General features: G+C 44.5%; 1 protein-coding gene across 2 annotated transcripts in view; it reads right to left on the bottom strand.

Annotated features, from left to right (window-relative positions):
* Positions 1-15,853, bottom strand: part of RNF144B (ring finger protein 144B) — a 142,718-nt gene that overhangs the window by 21,558 nt on the left and 105,307 nt on the right. For both annotated transcript variants that reach the window (XR_012672519.1, XR_012672520.1), the window contains exons 2-3: positions 5,847-5,948; positions 5,588-5,705 (exon numbers count right to left, since the gene is read on the bottom strand). The gene's annotated coding sequence lies outside the window, so the exon portion shown is untranslated. The remainder of the gene's footprint in view (positions 1-5,587; positions 5,706-5,846; positions 5,949-15,853) is intronic.

The following is a 15,853-nucleotide window of genomic DNA, read 5'->3' as shown; positions in this document are numbered from 1 at the left end:
AGGCAGCTCCATCGTATGTGCAGGCCTGACTTTTTCCAGCCTGGCTTGCTAATTCTCAACAGAATTGGATCAATTGCTGCTCTTAGATCCCAGGGGACAATCATGGCAGGCATGGCCTTTCTGCACCTCGGGCTGGCCAGAGACTGACCTCTGCTGCAGTAGGTGGGATTTTGGCCACTTAGAAATCTTTGAAACTTCAGCCCTAAATTTCAGAGATTTCCAAGTACAGCAAGCCAGCCATGAAAGCATCCCCATGCTTCAGCCTGTGCCATGCTGAAGTGCTGTGAGCACTTGGGCACATAATATGGATGCATAAACATGTTTGCTCTCTCTTCTGCCTGGCCACCTATTCATTACCCCACAGCTAGCTGTACTCCCTTCCCAATTTACTAATCTGTTTGCTAGAGACAGTACAGCAGCATCTTAAATGGGATATATCCAGCTGGGAACAGGGAAGGCAAATAGCTGGCAGCACCACTGCCTTCCTCTAATGGTCCCAGCTTTCAGTTGTCTTCTCCCTCGCCAGCCGTCTGTCCTTCTTCTGCGAGCGTGGCTGGTTGCAGACCATCTGATACGAAGATGATGTCTGGCACCTCATGCTCTAAATAGACTCTCTGATGTAGCCCCTTATCCTTGCCAAACACCCCAGCGCTAGGCTAGATAAGGGAGAGCCAGGGCTGAATTGTGTATACAACTGTATTACCAGGACTAATACAAATATTTGGCCATATATTCAACTAGCATTGACCCTAGCACTACTAGCGGTAATGGAGCAATGCCATTTCACATCAGTCCTCCTAAACAGGAACAAACTGTTCACAGCACGTTCAGCTGTAGATACAAGAGAACTTCTAAAATTCTTTATGAAAGACCTATTTTCCTAGTACCTTAATCGGCCCTTCTTCAGGCAAAATTCCACTCTCATTTTACGGAGGGGACTTAGGACTAAGAAGTCTTATAAAGAGTCAGCAATAAAGTAGAATCAGGACTGCTCTGAAATCCAGCCCCTAAACTATATTATTCAGACTCCAAACTTTCTCACATTATATAGACTTCTCATGTGCATCTGTGTGCCTTCAGAATAATATTTATGTTTGTAGTTTCCCATTTTGTGCACGCAAGGTACTGCCTTCCTCTCCCAGAGAGGAGACATTTGCCTTTCTGCTATGTCCTCCTCTTCTACAGAGAAGGTCCCTCTGGCCCAGGGAGTAGGGCAATGCACAGGCTTCTCCAGCAGCCACTTTTTGCAGCTGCTTAGAAAAATGAGAAGAATTACAAAATTCTGGGAATGTATCAGCTTGAAGAAAATTAACCTGTTTGTTTTCTTGCAGTAGAAATGACCCCGCTCTAGTTAATAAAAAGATTGTTTATTTTTGGTGAATTTACATTTGTTGGCAGCTTGAATGTCACTCCAGCTCCACTGCTTCCCTGTCCCTCCCTTTCATGTGATCTGAAAGCAACTTTGGTTTGTTTCTCTCACTCACAGCAAAGCAGAGCTGCAATAACAGCAAATGGTCCTTGGAAATCACAGTCGCATTAGGCTTCTGTTCAAATAGCTTTTAGGGCTGCGATAATAGGAGGCATTCCTAATAACTGGTGACTCAGTGAGACCCTGCACAGAAGGCCTCCAAATGACAGTACACAATTTAGAATTTAATCTAGAAACAGTGGCGGTGATGAGATTCCAGCTGGGGACCTTCTGGTCTGGAGGCCGGTGCTGTACCAAATAGTCTAAAGCAACTACTTTACCCGACCAGAAAGGAGATGAATCCCTTCTCTTCCCCTGAACTTCACGACAACTTTCGGGATGGCGTTTGACCCATGAAGCGGAGAGCACCTTCATTGCCGCCTTGACTCTGGAGACTCACCACCCTGAACCATGGCACATGAAACTGCTGATATGTGGAGAGCATCCAGTCATGCAGCATTAATATGAAAGTTAGTTCCTGAACACTGAATTTCAGCACACTTCGGTTCACAGGCCACCCATATTGTGCTTTTGGACTGTCCTTGCTCTGCTATAAATCTCGACTGGATGCTGGCCCAGAGAGAGCAAAGATAGAGTTCACCCCTCTCTCTCTCCCCCTCCCGGCGCACAGCTTATGTTGAAATCACACAATGTTAGCATGACCTATGCTTAGCAACACTGCTTACATAAAGAACAGCTTTCTTTTTGAGAGGAGGAAGCCATGACCCCAGTGGCAAAAGAAGTATATTTTGTTTCTTAAAAGAAAGCCTTCAAACCCTCAGTCTTTGCCTCCGTGATGTGCAAAGGGAGGGAAATTCAGCACAGACTTGTCTTTCCAAGAAGGGCCATGGTCCTTGGGTGGCCACTGGAAAACAGCAAATGGCCAGAGACAAGCACAGTGCTTGGAAAGGGAGAGGGTGGATGAGGGTCTCCTGGGTACTTAACGCTCCTCTGATGTGCCCTGCTAGCATCCAGTAAAAACGGCAGGAAACCCCTGGCGCACGCAACAGGGAAAGGACAACTCCACCTCAGGAAAGCAGGTTGAGGGGAGAAGAGATTGCATTCAGATGGTTGGTCCCATTTAGTGCAAAAATCACTGTGGACAATAAACTTCAAAAAGCCAGGACAGCATTTACCGACTGGTGGGCTGTCAGAACAAATACTAATGTCTTGGAATTTATTTATTTTTTACTACCAGTGGTCTTCCAATGGGGTGCAATATTTGCTAACATAAACTAATTTGAGTTATCCACAGATAGTTCAAAAATACAAAGAGTTCATTGCCCAGATATCTCTATTTAAAATAGATTTGCTTTTGTTCATCAGTGTAATACACATGGCTGAGAAATGGCAAGGTGCCAAAATGAAACCGCTCCTAATTTTCAGAGGAGGCCACCGGCTAATTACACAGACTGCAGGTGTGAAGAGAGAAGCTCAAAGTAATCAATAGCAGTAATTAATCTGCTAGACTGGAGCTAAAGAGCTAACAGCTGGACATCAGAAATGGACACATGCAACAAGATCAGCAATAATTACCTCTTTAAATATTGAATTTCCATAGCAACAATTAAGCGTATAAATAAAGGCTTGAAATCAAGGCTCCGAGGCATGATGCTGAATTGCAAACACAACATTCTCCAAATCAACCCTTTTAATAAAACAGTAACAATATGCTTGGGCTGGGTCGACTGGTCTCTGATGCTAGCAGAAGCTCAGCTTCTGCTGCCTCCAGATTTTTTGGCTCTTCCTCCTTGGCTGTTTCCAAACCCACAGGTTCTGCTGTAACTTCTCTTCGTTCAACTAGCATCTAAAGAGACCTGGTGCAACACATGCCCACAATTCACCCCCTCTCTTCTAAGGCTCTCCACCCTAAAGCTTTGGCTTTTGCACTCTCTGGAGATGGTTTCCCTTCAAAATGTTCTGCTGAGGCACCATTTGGATCAGGCTAGCTATCTTGACTGGGCAGCGTCGGAGCACTAGCTGGTAGGTGCCCTCACCCCAGCCTCTGCCGGGCTGTCAGATGGATCAAGCGTCAGAGCACTTGCGGGGAGAAGTTTCTCTGAGCATCCTGCCATTGTGGGAAACACTACCACCACCTCTCCTGGAATCACCCAGAGACCTCTCCTCATGTCTCACAGCATGGATCCACAGCGCACATGACACCTTTGCATCCCCCCAGCACCTTTGTGGGATCAGGAGCACCTGCAGAAATGGATACCCGATTTTCCTCTTGGCTTAATGGCACAGCTTCATCACAAGAGCACTCTCTGCCATGGAGGCTGGAGATGCCAGGAAGCCTTCATTAAGCTCAGGCTAATCTTCTCAATAAATGTTACTTTCTGATGTATACTGACTAAAACCCACCTTTGCTTATCGCAGTGGAGATGTCAAGGCCATCTTCTCCCTGCTCCAGAAAATTCAGACTGAAGGAAGAGGCACAAATCTGCTCTTCGTTATGTTCTCGTGTGTCTGTGGGACCAGGGACGGCTCCATGGATCCTCTGCAGGACCTCTGCAGGCTGCACCTAACCAGACAGCAACTGCAGACCACGATACTGCACAGTTTGGAAGAGTTTTAGCAATTGAAGCAGCCAAGGCCAGTCTGCCTCCGGCTCCACCCTGCTCCTAAGTTTACTGCAGGGATGAGATGCCTTCTTCCCAAGAGTTAAACAGGGTCTTTCCAACATATTTGACAGGCCACATACTAACTCACACCTCAGTAATAAGACAGAAAAAAACCAAACTCCACTCAGCAAGTATGAGCAGAGGCTATATGAAACACCATCAGAAGCATTATCCTCCCCACATCTGCTTTAGCACAAGGAAAACTAAATCACACCTACAGAAATCCAAAGAAAAAATAAATCCTAAATGACATACTTAATTTTGATTCCTACATTTCCAGAATCAAACTTGGAGCTAGATGAAAACTTGGGGACTGTTTTTAGAATTTTTATCTTAGGTTTTCTGCATTTTAAACATTTCTTTCTCCAATCATTTATCATCTCAGAGTTTTCCTGCTTTCCAGGATTTTTTCTTTTTTTCCTTAAAATAGCTAGAAGTAAGGGACCCATTTCTATAACCTAATGCTAGCTCCAGTTAGATAACTCAGTCAAGGAACAGAAACCTCTTAAACTTTCCATTGGTTTCAGTGAAACTTTATGAAGGTCCATGTTAAGTGCTATTAAGGTTGGATGGGGACCTATATTTTTTGCCTCAGAAGAAGGCGGCATTTTGTAATTACCTTCATGTATTGATTCCGCCAACCATGCCAGCAGTATTTCTGAATCTCCATGGTCTGTAAATATTTCTACACACTGCATTTCAAACTCTTCTGTAGTATTGATTTGCAATGTACCTGTCATGCTGTGATATTTTACCAGTACAGTGCTTTTGCAGCTTTGGTGCTGACTGCGTTTTCTGCCTTTCTAACAAGCGTGCAGCAGTTCAACTCTCTGTGAAGAACCATTGCCAGATATTACCACACATCTAAGCTGAGCTTATTTAAAAAATAAAGTGATGCGCTTGACTGAGTGACACATTTGACTTTATATCAGGCATATACGAACTATTAGCTCAAGCCAGTCACTAGCCAAAACCAGTATGATGAGGCTCACCTGCTTCTCTCCCACACTTTCCTCCGTGGGAGAAGGAGCACAGCCCTCCGTAGGTGACACACGTGCCACTGCCATTAAAAAGTGTTTGGGAGAGGTAGAAACTGGAAGAAAGCTTCTTCCCAGGCTCCTCTCGGAGCAGCACCTACGATCCCATCTGCCCTGGTGTCTCGGTGGTCGGGTGCTGAGGACCAACGTCCGGGAACCGCAGAGGTGTCTGGCCCTGGAGGAGAGGAGCCAGGCCAGGAGTAGAGCAGATAGCCAGCAAACGTGGCTGCCCAACAACAACCAGCTGGAAAAAAGCAGCAGATCTGGCCCTGCAGTGCCTCATACCGTACATCTGAAAAATTATGCATATATGTGGTGTGAAATGCTGCCATTCTGGCTCAGGGATTGAAAACAAGGAGCCCACAGGGAGGTCAATGCTGTGGGGCTGAAGAGCAGGGTTTGTTCTTAGCTCCATTACAGCTCTCCTGTGAGGCTTCAGCTGAATTGCTTACACCTACCTTGCTGTACCCACTCATCACTATGTTGGAAAGACACGTGAAGAAATAGTGTCATTTTCTGTCTCAAATCTCCTAGCTGGTTTTCATGAGGAGGGATCTTCTTCTTAGGGAAGTTTGTCTAGATTAGGCAGAGAAGTCAGGATTAGGCTTCCCCCTCCCAGCAAAATGGTCAGACTATGCATGGTGGGAGCCAGGGTCTGTGTTAAGGTCCCTCTATCACCGTACAGCCACGACAGTGCTCACTAAGTCAGGCACTCACGTTGCCCAGCTGTTAGAGGATTCAGAAAACACAGTGCTTGACCCCAGTCCCTCCTCAGAGTCTTCTTCCCAGTGGCTCTTCTTGTGCTGCATCAGCAGTCTCCTTCACAAACGGAAACAAAATTGGAAAAAGTCAGTGAAACACCTTCTCTCCCTCCATCATTCAGGATATATCAGGAATCCCTATCTGCATCTCGAGGAAACAAGGAGGGAGAGAAAGATGGATCCTGTCGTCTCAAGGCACAAACATCATAATGGCAGCTATTCACTCTGCCCGACTCTAGGCAGTAAATTTAGGTGCTGACACTGAAGAGATAAGTCATCCTAAGCTGCACATATATTGAGAGAGGAAAGTGCCCCTCTGAATTTGTGCTCAGAGGACTATATAAAACTTCTGTTTGTCTTTGCCTACCTGCTGCACTAAGCCTCCTGAAATGCAAATTACACATGGTTCAGAGGTAGATAGGCTTTAAGTTAACGTTAACATATGCTTAAAGGTGGTGTTCAACTCAACTGTAAGTATTTTGATGGAGCAGCAATTATTAAAATACAGTGTGGAAAAATAATAGGTTTTAATATTAGTACAGGCTGGAAAACAAGCTAAGGATGGGAAAGGGATCCTTCAGTTTCTTTCCTATATAACCATCTTTTGGGGAAGAAACCGCAATAAACTATCAGGTCAGTGTCAGTTCATCAGAAAAAATGCCAAGGCTGCCTTTCTCAGGATATTTTGAGCATATTCACACTGGAAATACACAAGAATAAGAAGTCTCATGACATTTCTGCCAATTCATGTCTGGATTGCATTATCATTTGAGAAAGAGACCGAGCCCCTCCCAGAACAGGGAGTCATTTCCATGAAGAGTTGTGAAACAGAGCCAAAGCTTAGAGCGGATCAAGGGGGAAGCAAGCGCGGCGCAGCCCCCAGCCCCCGGCTCGCCCTGCAGCAAGCGGGGCAGCCCCTCGGGGTCCTGCTGCTGGCGGCTGGGGGGAGATCTGGGAGCCCTCCGCGCTTGCTAAAAGCCAGGCGTCTGGTTTCAACGTTGAAGTAGGAATTCAGGAAACTTAACTTTAAAGACACTTTTCAAAAAAAACTTGGCCTCTCCCAGTTCACGTTTCCCTGTGAAGGGCATTCACTAAGGTTCACTGCAGCCTTGGCCCTCACTATAGCCCCTGGAGAGAGAGAAGTTCTCCCATAGGGAAATTATCAGAAAACAGTCTGCCTCTGCTCCTCTAGATTGCACCTAGGAGGAGATCCTCTCTCTTCCCCTTCACCAGAGTCCAGAGACATTGACCTTGCTGGGCAAAAGATAACCTCTGCAAATACTTCTTGTGTAATATGAAAGAGTTTACAAATCCCCCAGCCAGTACAAGCTTGCACGCCACTCTGCAGAATCAAATTGACTTGGATCAGGGATGCAGGGATAGAGAGAGAGAGAGAGAGATACGCACGCACATGTGTGTATATATGTACCCACGTGTGCGCAACAAACAACTTTGTAATTATTATTTCATTATAAAATAGCCTTTCAGAGAAGCATATCTTTTTTAAAAAAGTCAAGCTTAAACAGCCTTCCTCTCCCTGTTTTCTCCTGGCCGCATTATGGTTTGCTACTGCATAGGTGGCTCATTAATTCATTCTGTGCTTTCTGTACTTCTTTTGACTTTATCTGTCCACAGCACGCAAGATCCCCACACACAGAGAAGCAAGATTTGCATGTTTGGTCACGCAGTGCGGTCAGTCCTCTGTTGTTGGTGGATCCTGAAAAGTGCATCCTCTAGCAGGGCTCATGTGCTCCCTTGGCTGGCAGCCAGCCAGTAAACCCCAAATCAGGTTGACCAGCTGCATGTAGCGTACTGAGACACAAAGTGGATGAGGAACCATGGTGTTGTATGCCAACGAGCAAGGACCACGCCTGATAGCAGGAGACACAGAAGTTGGCGGCATAAAAATCTCACACCTGTTTGCCTATCAAACGCCACCTGTATGGAATAGTATCGACTAGACAGAAAGATTTGCCAGGTGCTTTTGAAGGCATCTCCAACCCAAAGAAGCCACTAAAATTACCTTACAAATTGCTAAGTGTTCTTTAGGTTTACTGCATTGACAATTTCCCTTGCTCATGCTCCAACCTCAGGCAGACCCTGAGTACCTCTTCCCTCACGTTTGTCCTAGCCCTCTGCAGACTCCGTAGCTTGTGACCAAACATAACAAGCGACTTATCCTTTTATGCCCACTACGTATGGTCAGTTATCTCCAGAATAAATGCCTGGAACAGGACATCTGCAGGATACGTTTACCTTGGGTGGAATAAGCACTGAAGTTCATATTCCTGCATGCCATCATAAGCCACTCACATAATGACTTTGTGGGAGGATATTCATTTTATCAGACCAGCTAGGCAAAACAGATGTAACATTACACAGGCATCCATCTCCTTGGATGTCTATGCATTACAAAAGCACTGTCACATCGGAGAGCTGCTGTTGAGCGAGTGTTAAGGTAAAAATGCTTATCAGTGTGACACATCGCAGCCTCTGGATATTGAAGGAGACATTTCAATAAGGTCACATGTCTAGCACCAGCAGACAGGCAACTCCTTGCAACCCTTGAAAATGACCCAGTGCTTAACACAGACCGCCATTTCAGGGAGACTGACGTGATATGGTTATGCCTTGTATTGAAGCACAGCTCCACAGCTAAATGCACTACCCAACTCACAAGGACTGAGAATTGAACTCATTTCTGTTTCTACGTATCCTCGTAGAAGTCATTGCATAGGAGTGGAGGTGTTTTCACTGAAAAACGGGTAGCCGAGTCTTTTTCAGACTCAGTAACTTGTAAAGCACTTGGACTACCATATTTGGGGAGAAGCATAGGAGTCAACTACTGTGACTGTGCAAATATCTGGCCTGTATAAACCTACGTCCTCCCTGCTGGTTTCATTGTCTTCCTTCCAAGTGTTATTACGTCTTCTCAGATGTGAACTGTAAAATACTCTGAGAGCGGAACATTTCCTACTTTGGTCCTACAGAGCATCTAGCGCCACAAGGCCCGAGCCCCCGTGCTACCAAAACACAAATAACGTCTTGAACACTGCTGTTGGGTACATGATTTATTGCTGTTGTTCTCATTCAGGCTGACGCAGAGGACACCCAATCTAAAACAAGATGACAGCTCTAAAGACTTGGAGCTCTTGATTCTCCAGATCCACAGACTGACTCCCCTGCACTGCCTTGCATGGACCCGTTCCCACTTAGCGGGATGCAGCGCAAGGGCTGAACCTCTCCATCCCACCACGCACTGCTCGCGTACCTGTTCACGACCCCTTTCTCTTCCCACAGGTTAACGTCCTCAGTATTTAGCAAAACTACATAGGTACAATGCTTTCCATGCTGTTCACACAGGAAATCAAAACTGTTTATTTTTGCAACAGGCAAATTGTGGGCTAATTTATACAGATGTATTTATTCAGTGACTCATTAACAGTAAGTATCAGGAACCTAATTTACTGCAACATCAGCCCACAGATTGTGGCAAATTATGTTACACAGAGAAGCAGGACCCAGGTCTGTCAGAACTGACTTTTAAAGTTGAGGTTTATTTTTAGCATCCATTTCACAGCCAGCTTTTTCTAGCAGGATTCTGTCGGTACTGCCAGCCAATGCTTACCCACCTATCTTCGAGTCTTTTTTATTATTCCTAGTATCATTAGTTTTTGTTCTAGTGACTTTTTTTATATATATATATGTATGTATATGACAAAACATAAGTGTTCCTGAGGATGAAATAGGAAAACATGTAGGGTCCAAGCGCTTTAAAAAGCACCTCAATAAAATTAAGCCAATGATTGTTTTCTCATTCCTCTATCAAACCAAAAAATATAATAGATATTCACTAGTGTAGGATTGGGATTGGGGACCCAGCCTTCCTAGTTAAGTGTACTAATTAGTCTCTCTGTCTCTTAATGAAGCTATACATATTTATTGAGAAGTAGAACAGCTCCAATAGGAAAGACTCAAGGAAACTCTTTCTCAGAATACCCTGCAGCCTACCTGATGGTTACAACTTTCTCCTGATGGTTAGAGACCATGGCTTAATTTCTTTGAATAGGTGGAAGGAAGAAAAAAATCTCTGTTGCCTCTAGGGTGAATAGTCTGGCCACTAGACCATTGCAGGCAAGGAGAACGGTCTCCTTCTGCAGGGTGTCCGTGTGTTGGTCCTTACTTCTTATGTTCTTTCATTACAAGTGCCTTAAATACAAACTTTTTCAAATTGGAGCTGAAGAAAAGATTGGCTTGCATTTTTTTACTAGGCAAAGTAAATCTAAATTTTAAAAGCTGTTCTAAATCAAGCTAAATATTTCCTTTCCTTATACCACTCAAGCAATATTTTTTTGGTTTGATAGAGGAACTGGGGGCAAAAGGCAAGTTATAAACATTCCCCTTTCCAAGCCAGAGCGTCCTATAGCTTGGTAGGCAGAGAAGAGGTCTCACGTGCATGGCCACATCGTGATCGAGTGCATTGAGAATCGGACTCAGCACTAAAAGGCGATCCATAATGATCAATCTAACCTGGAAAACCCTCCCCCCCACCCCATCTTTAAGTATTTAAAGGGGAGAAAAGAAGGGGGAAGGCAAAAAAGTCCCATTCTGGTTTCAAGACGCACATTCAGAAATTAAAGTCCCTAAAACCAGCAGTGCCTCCCAAAAGCCTGAGACCACAAGTCCTCTTCTTACTACTCCAGATTAACACCTGTTAGCTTGGTCAGATGCTCCCAGAGTTTTAAAATATAAACAACGTGTATGTTTTGAGTGCTGGGTTTTTCCTCTCACCATGCCTTTTCCAGATTGACACATGCAAGCTTTAGTATAAGCATTCATTTATTGCTTGCATTTAAATTTACACACAGCCCATAAAAGTTTAATACATATCCATGAAGAAGACTTCTATATCAGTCAGATCAAAATTAATGAAACCAGTCAAGTAAGTAGGTGGCTGTTCCACATGTTTTTATTCTAACATTATCCTATCACATGTCATACTACCCTGGAAGTGTTTTAATGTATTTTGTATGTGTTGTGAAATGGTTTTGTGGTCTCTTGCCACTGCACCCTGGTAAAAAACACCCCCCGGTTAGAAGTGTTTGAATAAATTACTAAATCCAGCACAAAGGAAGAAAGCCAGTACAGAAATTGGGGAGGAGGAGGAGAAATCAGTGCGAGGAGAGAATATATTCTTAGACACAAACTCCCTTGCATAATACTTTATTCAATAGATTGTATTTTTCTTTAGCACTAAGGGAAGAGGCTTTTTGCAGATTAGAACATTTTGAGCATTTGATGGAAGGCAGGGAAAGTTTATAAATAAACAGAACTGCAAAGGAACAATAGGCAGTAACATCTGTAGTCACTTGTGAGTTATGTTTCTAAGTGTCAGCCTAAGAATATGAATTATTCCTTTGCAGACCATCCAGTTCATCACCCAGCCCAGGTCAATGAAAGTAAGAGCCCCTGCACTACCTTTATTTGTCTTCAAGACTAACCTTGTACAAGACAATGACTTTTTTTTTTGACAACTTTTTTTTTTTTAGAACAGACATATTGTATTTCTGAAGAGCTCTTAAATCATGAAAAAAAAAAAAATCATTTCCTCTAACCCTTCTTTTTCTCTCCATTGAAAGTATAAAACAGTGCTCCACCTGCTAACACTCACAGACCAATAACTTAAATTTTTGGCACTTATTTATAGACTCAATAGATCCATCCACACCTGCTTTCCCCTTAATTAGTTGGGTATCCAAAGGCTGCAGACTGGCTGCTGCCAGCTTCCTGTGCTAATAGGAAGATCATTTAGGGCTGATGTAAAAGCACAAAATAAGTAAATAAAAAGATCTCATGCAGAAACACTAACAAGGAAAACATTAACACAAAAGGGAAAAAATTAACGAAAACTGAGAGGAGCGTGCATTGTTGGGGGGGGTGAGTTGGTTGTTTTTGCTGGATTTAAGTCAAATCTGAGAAACATTTAAGCCTGTAAAGGTTTGTAGGGTGATAAATAAGCAGCGCAGGGCCCTGATTCAGTATCATTATACTACTTTCAAGGAATTTTGGGTCACCACGGAGGAGATGAAATCTTTAGCCTCTTCCCACTGCACGTCTTACAAAGAGAGCTATTGTGGTGGTAGGAGTCAAACTATTATTAGATTAGCTATTAGCCAGAGGGAGAAAAATGCTTGAGAGAGATTTACTTTCCACAGTGCTATCAGCTGAGTCGCTAGAATAGTAGGCGTTGAAGACTAAAATGACAGGAACATTGTAAGCACCTAAACAGGCAGGGAATGCTTTTTTTCGAAGAAAGCACTTGGGTCTTATTTTTCCAGGCTAGTAACACGGAGGCAGCATTTACTACATCTGTCCAGCTTACATCCTTGCAAAAAAGTTAGTCTCTCATCCCCAGATAGGGACCATGTCGAGGCAACACCCTGTTACAACTTGCACCCAACCCATTTCAAAGGATGGGATTAGCTTTGAACAAGGGCTGCAAGTTGCACAGAAGATTTTCTTCAGTGCTCTGCTGCTTTTAAGTTCCTGCCTTAATACATAGGACACAGCACCCAGCACAAGGACATCCTCATACATCTTATACCCTCTAGACAGAGCCGTAATTACAAAGTCTGGTCCTACCACTGCTCAGACCTTTCGAAGTTTTATTTTTAGGAGAGTAGCTCCAATAAAGCACTCAATTTTACTGTTTTGAGGCCTCAAAGAAAAAAATTGCCTCGTGGTGCATGTTAGGACAGGAGGAAAGGAAAACTGTATAATTAAATACCTGAGGATGAAATAGAACAAGTAGGATAGTAAGAATTAATTACTCATCTGAGGGTTTGCTTTGACCTGCTATTCTGCAGTCACACCTATTTTACTATTATGTTTCAATAACCCATTTTGTTCTGCTCCAAGGCTCAGACCTATGATATTACATTAGATGAATTTCCCACGTTGTTCTTTTCTGTTTGGAAAGTATAATTATAGCGACTGATTTGGAGAGCAATAGTTTGAAAATGTTGCCTGGGGCGTACCAAAGTCCCATGACTTGTTAATAAGTCACTTCTCTCCCAGGGGCTTTTTTTAGCTACTTCTTGAAATAATGTTGGCGCTTCATTGTGACATTTTCCTAATATCGTGGGTATGCCGAAAACCAAGGATAAGAGGAGATGTTTGGGTGTATCTGTTGTAGTGGAGGGCCAGCTTAGCTCTCGTGAAGGCTGAGAAGCCTTTCCTGTTGAAGGGTTGAGTCTTCAAAGAGCTCTAAAATCTCTGCCGATTCAGACTACCTGTGAACGTGCTATGCCTCTAAAGGGCCTGTTTGTCACCCAAAGTCAGGGGCTTTTGAGAAAAGGCGACTCAAGATGCCTCTGGGCTTAAATATCCCAGCTCTGACCCTACCCCTCGGAGAGGGCCCTGCCAGCATCGCTATCAGCAGCTCACTGAAACCCTTACCTGCCTAAAGGCTGCCCAGGACAGCCTCCAAGCAAGGGCATCGTGGACTCTAGTGCACCCAGAACAGTCCAGACCCCTCTTGCCTACCAGAACGGTGTTTAACATGTCTTGCACCCATCTGCAAGTGCCTATAGCTCGCTCCAAGCTTGAACTGCAGCTTGATGGGGGGTGCGTGCTCGGACCTGGAGCCCTGGCTCTTCAACGTGTGCTGGGGCAACACAGGGGCCAGGACTCAGCCCTGGGTCAGCTCCAGAAAGCCAGCTTAGAGGAGACAATCACAGGGAAGCTTAATATACAGCTTCTGAGGGATTAATGTTTTAAGGGCATGGGAAACGGACCAGGCCAAAGATACAGGCAAGTTTTACATCTTGCCTGAAGTGCAAGGGGGGAAAAACTGGAGACATATCAGCCAGCTGTCACAAGCTTCAAGCAGTTACAGCCACTGCAAGAGAAAGCACTGAAGACTTGGAGAGACAGACCACAGGTTTGAATTCCCTTCCTCTTCTGCTAGCCCACAGGTATTTCAAAATGTGATTATAACTTCCATTCCACAGTAACAAAGTTTATTTTGTTACACAAAAAAGAACACAACCTCTTAATCATATTTCCTCTTTAGCGAGATATATATATTATCTCAAGTAAAAACCTGTATGTTAACTTCAACTGCTTAAGCCATCACTATCTTCAATAACAAAAAAAACCATTTCTATTACTATTGAACAAACCTAGGAAATTCACTGACAAATATCTTTGTTATCAGAAAGTCTGGGCTGCCCACTAATACGTACCACTCTGGATAAGCAATCTTTTGGAAATAAGAAAACTCAGTTGTACAACTGTTCCCTGACCTCAGTTCCCCTATAACATGCTTTGTAGATGCAAGGAAAGGGAAAGACTGATGACCATGGTGGGACAGCACCTGACATCTTCCTTCTGCTAATGCTACCTGCACTGTAGCAAACAGAAGGTAACTGCACACGCCTACCCCACGCCCAGCTACGTAGCCTACAGCAGCACCTCAACCTAGCAGTAAACCCGTAAGTCAATATTCTTTTATGCCTTGCTGCCATTAAATCTCCATTGCTAGATTTTTGTCTCTCTGTTGCATCTTAGTGCTGTAGTGAAATTCCCAAGTTCCCCCTGGCAGAAAGGTGCTGCTTCCCTTTATGTATGCACATATACATACAGGTATGTGCATTCAGCTTCTCCTCTCACCCACCCTGACATTTTTTCCTATTATCCTCCAAGCTCTGCCAAACACCAGCTAATCCTCCCACCGTTCAATACTGCTCCAGCTAAGACAGTGACTGCAGCTGCAGTGGTTGCAGATAATTCCCAGTGAGCACTGCCAGCTCCAGGGGGGCAGAGTTAATGTTTTATTGGCATGTACCTTGATTCTGTATTTCCTGGATTTGAATTTTCCACTTGGAAAGGTCTCTGCTACAACTGGGTCATCTTAACTCTGCATTAATAGGGATTTTTTTTTTTCCTCATAACCCTCAGAGCTTCTTTGTGGTAAGGTAGCTGTAATTATCTTCAAAGGCTTTCTTTCAGAGTTTTTAGCATCTCGTGTTGCATATCGTCTCTAGAATCAAACTGAGATTTGTAAAGCAAATTACAAATCCCAGATACTGACAACAGTCGAAGCTAATGCAGGAAGCTATAAATGTAATTTGACCAATAAAGACATCTACTTGCAAACAAGCACGCCTCTGCAGCATCACAGAGTGAGAAGTCCCTGTACTGTAGGGGGTGGGAGAAGAGGCTCCACAGGTGCTGGGACACCAGGACAGAGCCAGGAGCTCGCTGTTGTTTTCAGACAAACGTTCTATTTCTAGGAGGCATACTCCAGTCACTTCGAGCAATGACAGTGCAGCAGGTTTGGAAGCCCTGGTGGGCTTTCAACCATCATCACCCCTAGTTACATGGGATGAGCATCACCCTCATTTTCTGCCCTCGTGGGCAGCCCTACCAATGCAGCCCAGTGGGAGGAATCGGTGACCTCCCTCCCATCAGCTGAGCAGCACCTGGGCAGGGTGGACATCCCTGGTGCCACACACCTCCCTGGGCCCCAACGCACGGCCAGCCAGCAGAAGCTGCCACAAGGGAAGCCAAGCAGAGCCCGCGAGGAACTGCTTGGCATTGTACAAGCCCCACCAGACCAGCAGTGCTGGCACTTCATCCTCTCAGCTTAAGGACAAGCCAGGCAAGCACGTGTTGCCATCTAGAATAAACATCTACAGGGCCTGGTTGACCACCCCCTTCAATCCTACATCTACCCAACGTGCCCCTGGGGAGGCTTCTTCAACCTTATGCCAAACCAGAGCATTACGACTTCATTCTGGTGGTTTGGCACAATTTCATGATTCTCTCTTGATCCCCCAAGCCTTGTATAAATGTAAACTTCCCGCTGAGGCTGAAAAGAGGTGAACCAGGTCCTGCAGCTTTTCCTTTTCATCATTGCTCAGCTGTAAATCATTATACAGCAGGCAAGGCAGGAGAGCA

This window comes from Calonectris borealis, chromosome 2 (assembly GCF_964195595.1).
Source record: "Calonectris borealis chromosome 2, bCalBor7.hap1.2, whole genome shotgun sequence".
NCBI lineage: Eukaryota > Metazoa > Chordata > Aves > Procellariiformes > Procellariidae > Calonectris > Calonectris borealis.
Note: the sequence above shows the minus strand (reverse complement) of the source record. Positions and strands in the feature narration are given on the sequence as shown.